At 49.4% G+C, this 4577-nt stretch overlaps 1 non-coding gene across 1 annotated transcript in view; it reads left to right on the top strand.

The window, feature by feature from the left end:
- The first annotated feature begins 3223 nt into the window (after positions 1–3223).
- The window catches only part of LOC145688566 (small subunit ribosomal RNA), a 1833-nt gene continuing 479 nt past the window's right edge, over positions 3224–4577 (top strand). Inside the window, exon 1 of the ribosomal RNA XR_014131938.1 lies at positions 3224–4577. This exon is cut by the window's right edge and continues 479 nt beyond it. This is a non-coding gene — a ribosomal RNA (small subunit ribosomal RNA).

Genomic DNA, 4577 nt, shown 5'->3' with positions numbered 1-4577 from the left:
CTTGGTCGGACGGCTGTTTCTAAGAGGGCACGTGGCGATGGGGAATGTGTGAGGTAGGCTCTCATACGGAAGTACCTGTCGTTTACGGGAAGGAGACAATCCTTCTTAACCCGAGGCCTAGCCTGTCGATCACGCCTTCGGGCAATTGACTTCTGGCCGATGCCGCTTTGTGCGGTTGCTGAATGCGAAGAATACTTGAACGGAAGCTACTGTCACACCCAGAGGACACGAGTAAGACTTATATCACTGGAGCAGGAGCCTAAATGTGCTTTTGTGGGTAGCCATACGGCCAGTTCTAACGTGTGCGAGGCCCCACGAGAGTAGGCTTATTCTGGTGGATGAGAAGTCTTTTAATATTTGCTCTGTCGGGTGAACGGAAGCCACAGTCATCCGTAGGACACGAGTAGACTTATTTCACTGGAGCAGGAGTCTAAATGTGCTTTTGTGGGCAACCTTATGGCCAGTTCTAACGGGAGCCAGGCCCCACAAGAGTAGGCTTATTCCGGTGGAGAAAGAGTCTTTAAAATTTGCTGTGTCGGGTGAACGGCTATATTTGAACGGAAGCCACAGTCATCCGTAGGACACGAGTAGACTTATTTCACTGGAGCAGGAGTCTAAATGTGCTTTTGTGGGCAACCTTACGGCCAGTTCTAACGGGAGCCAGGCCCCACAAGAGTAGGCTTATTCCGGTGGAGAAGGAGTCTTTAAAATTTGCTGTGTCGGGTGAACGGCTATATTTGAACGGAAGCCACAGTCATCCGTAGGACACGAGTAGACTTATTTCACTGGAGCAGGAGTCTAAATGTGCTTTTGTGGGCAACCTTACGGCCAGTTCTAACGGGAGCCAGGCCCCACAAGAGTAGGCTTATTCCGGTGGAGAAGGAGTCTTTAAAATTTGCTGTGTCGGGTGAACGGCTATATTTGAACGGAAGCCACAGTCATCCGTAGGACACGAGTAGACTTATTTCACTGGAGCAGGAGTCTAAATGTGCTTTTGTGGGCAACCTTACGGCCAGTTCTAACGGGAGCCAGGCCCCACAAGAGTAGGCTTATTCCGGTGGAGAAGGAGTCTTTAAAATTTGCTGTGTCGGGTGAACGGCTATATTTGAACGGAAGCCACAGTCATCCGTAGGACACGAGTAGACTTATTTCACTGGAGCAGGAGTCTAAATGTGCTTTTGTGGGCAACCTTACGGCCAGTTCTAACGGGAGCCAGGCCCCACAAGAGTAGGCTTATTCCGGTGGAGAAGAAGTCTTTAAAATTTGCTGTGTCGGGTGAACGGCTATATTTGAACGGAAGCCACAGTCATCCGTAGGACACAAGTAGACTTATTTCACTGGAGCAGAAGTCTAAACGTGCTTTTGTGGGCAACCTTACGGCCAGTTCTAACGGGAGCCAGGCCCCACGAGAGTAGGCTTACTCCGGATGAGAAGGAGTCTTTAAAATTTGCTGTGTCGGGTGACCGGCCATGAAACCTTTGTGAGGACTTGTCTCCTCGTTTCCACAGCATTTCCGCGCCTGTAAGTTGCGGAAGGTAGCATGCTATGCTTGAAGAACTGTCATCCGTTTAAGGACAGGAGTAGACTAATTCCATTGAGGCAGGAGTCTAATATGCTTTTGTGCACAGCCATACGGCCAGTCCTAACGGGAGCAAGGCTCGCAAAAGTAGGCTTTATTTCAATGGACCAGAAGTCTTTAATATTGCTCTGTCGGGATTGTCAGTTCAAACGGGAGCAGTTTCTGCACGCTACAAACCGCTGACGAGATCTTTCTCGTGTCAATGTGATTCCCTAGCCTGGGCCGGCGCAAGGCTGGCTGGCGAACAAGGTAATTGGGCCTCTGGGTTTCATACACACGAGGTGTCTCAGATGCGTTTAGGGTGAACAGGAATAATCCGTGCAATTCTCTAGCCTGGGCCGGCGCAAGGCTGGCTGGCGAACAAGGTAATTGGGCCTCTGAGTTTTGCATTTCGGAGTTTCCTTAATTCCGGGAGGAGCCACAAAGAAGAGTCCTGAGAGTTTCTCGTGTCCATGCAATTCTCTAGCCTGGGCCGGCGCAAGGCTGGCTGGCGAACAAGGTAATTGGGCCTCTGAGTTTTGTACACACGAGTGGTCTTAGGATCCTTCGGGCTCAACAGGGATTGTTGGAGAAAGTCTCTAGCCTGAGCCGGCGCAAGGCTGGCTGGCGAACAAGGTAATTGGGCCTCTGAGTCTTTATTCCCAGTTTCCTTAGTTCCCGGGTTAGGTTCACCGGTTAAATCGGAGGAGTCCGATTTATGTGTAAAGATAATGCCAGAGTGAAGGGAGCCAGAGTTCACTTGAAGGAGCAAGAGCCAGTGTGGTTAAGAAGTGAGCCGTTTTGTACTCTTAAGGAGGGATGCCGATTGACTTTGAACGGGCTGTCCTCGCTTTAGAGTTTGGGCCAGTTGACGGGAGCTTACTTGTCCTTCTTGAGAATGAGGCCAGATAGCATGTCCTTTCTAGCTTACAAAGGCTTATGCGGAGCATTGTTTTTTGTAAGTGACTTTTTATTCTCCATGTGGCATTTAAGTACCGATTTTCCTTAAGTTAAGGACGGTATAGACTCATCGCCAGTTTGAGCGTGTATCACTTGTCGAACGGAAGCCACTGTCATCCAAGGACACTAGTAGACTTATATTTCACTGGAGCAGGAGTCTAAATGTGCTTTTGTGGGTACCCTTACGGCCAGTTCTAACGGGAGCCAGGCCCCACAAAAGTAGGCTTATTCCGGTGGAAAAAGGAGTCTTTAAAATTTGCTGTGTCGGGTGAACGGCTATATGTAAACGGAAGCCACAGTCATCCGTAGGACATGAGTAGACTTATTTCGCTGGAGGAGGAGTCTAAATGTGCTTTTGTGGGTACCCTTACGGCCAGTTCTAACGGGAGCCAGGCCCCACAAAGGTAGGCTTATTCTGGCGGAAGAGGAGTCTTTAAAATTGCTCTGTCGGATGTACCGGCAAAGTGTGGAAGGAAGCTGTTGTAACCCAAGGATACAAGTAGGCTTGTTCCATTGGATTGGGAGTCTAATATGCTCTTGGCGGCTGTCACACGGCCAGTATTAACGGGAGCTAGTCACCGCAAGAGTAGGCTTATTCCAGCGGAACAGAAGTCTAAAATGCTTGGTCGGGTGTAGCTTTCCTATCCTTTGTTAGAACGCTGTGTTGGTTGTGTCCAACACTTTCCGGCTTTTTAGTCGGTCAATTCCCTGGTTGATCCTGCCAGTAGTCATATGCTTGTCTCAAAGATTAAGCCATGCATGTCTCAGTGCAAGCCAAAACAAGGTGAAACCGCGAATGGCTCATTAAATCAGTTATGGTTCCTTAGATCGTACCTATCCTACTTGGATAACTGTGGTAATTCTAGAGCTAATACATGCAACTAGAATCCCGCCCAGCAATGGAAGGGATGCTTTTATTAGATTAAAACCAATCGGTCGGTTCGTCCGTCCGAAACCTTGGTGACTCTGAATAACTTTGGGCTGATCGCACGGTCTCTGTACCGGCGACGCATCTTTCAAATGTCTGCCTTATCAACTGTCGATGGTAGGTTCTGCGCCTACCATGGTTGTTACGGGTAACGGGGAATCAGGGTTCGATTCCGGAGAGGGAGCCTGAGAAACGGCTACCACATCCAAGGAAGGCAGCAGGCGCGCAAATTACCCACTCCCGGCACGGGGAGGTAGTGACGAAAAATAACGATACGGGACTCATCCGAGGCCCCGTAATCGGAATGAATACACTTTAAATCCTTTAATGAGAATCTATCGGAGGGCAAGTCTGGTGCCAGCCGCCGCGGTAATTCCAGCTCCGATAGCGTATATTAAAGTTGTTGCGGTTAAAAAGCTCGTAGTTGGATCTGGGTCTCGGACGATCGGTTCGCCGCCCGGCGTTTAACTGATCGTTCCGGACGTCCTGCCGGTTTTTCCTTTCTCGGTGCTCTTCATTGAGTGTCTTGATTGGCCGGCACGTTTACTTTGAACAAATTAGAGTGCTCAAAGCAGGCCGTGTCGCCTGAATGTTCGGTGCATGGAATAATGGAATAGGACCTCGGTTCTATTTTGTTGGTTTTCGGAACTCGAGGTAATGATTAATAGGGACAGACGGGGGCATTAGTATTGCGACGTTAGAGGTGAAATTCTTGGATCGTCGCAAGACTAACCGATGCGAAAGCATTTGCCAAGAATGTTTTCATTAATCAAGAACGAAAGTTAGAGGTTCGAAGGCGATCAGATACCGCCCTAGTTCTAACCATAAACGATGCCAGCCAGCAATCCGCCGAAGTTCCTCCAATGACTCGGCGGGCGGCTTCCGGGAAACCAAAGCTTTTGGGTTCCGGGGGAAGTATGGTTGCAAAGCTGAAACTTAAAGGAATTGACGGAAGGGCACCACCAGGAGTGGGGCCTGCGGCTTAATTTGACTCAACACGGGAAACCTCACCAGGCCCGGACACTGGAAGGATTGACAGATTGAGAGCTCTTTCTTGATTCAGTGGGTGGTGGTGCATGGCCGTTCTTAGTTGGTGGAGCGATTTGTCTGGTTAATTCCGATAACGAACGA

Source organism: Thermobia domestica, chromosome 6, assembly GCF_964235325.1.
Source record: "Thermobia domestica chromosome 6, izTheDome1.hap1.1, whole genome shotgun sequence".
Lineage (NCBI taxonomy): Eukaryota > Metazoa > Arthropoda > Insecta > Zygentoma > Lepismatidae > Thermobia > Thermobia domestica.
Note: the sequence above shows the minus strand (reverse complement) of the source record. Positions and strands in the feature narration are given on the sequence as shown.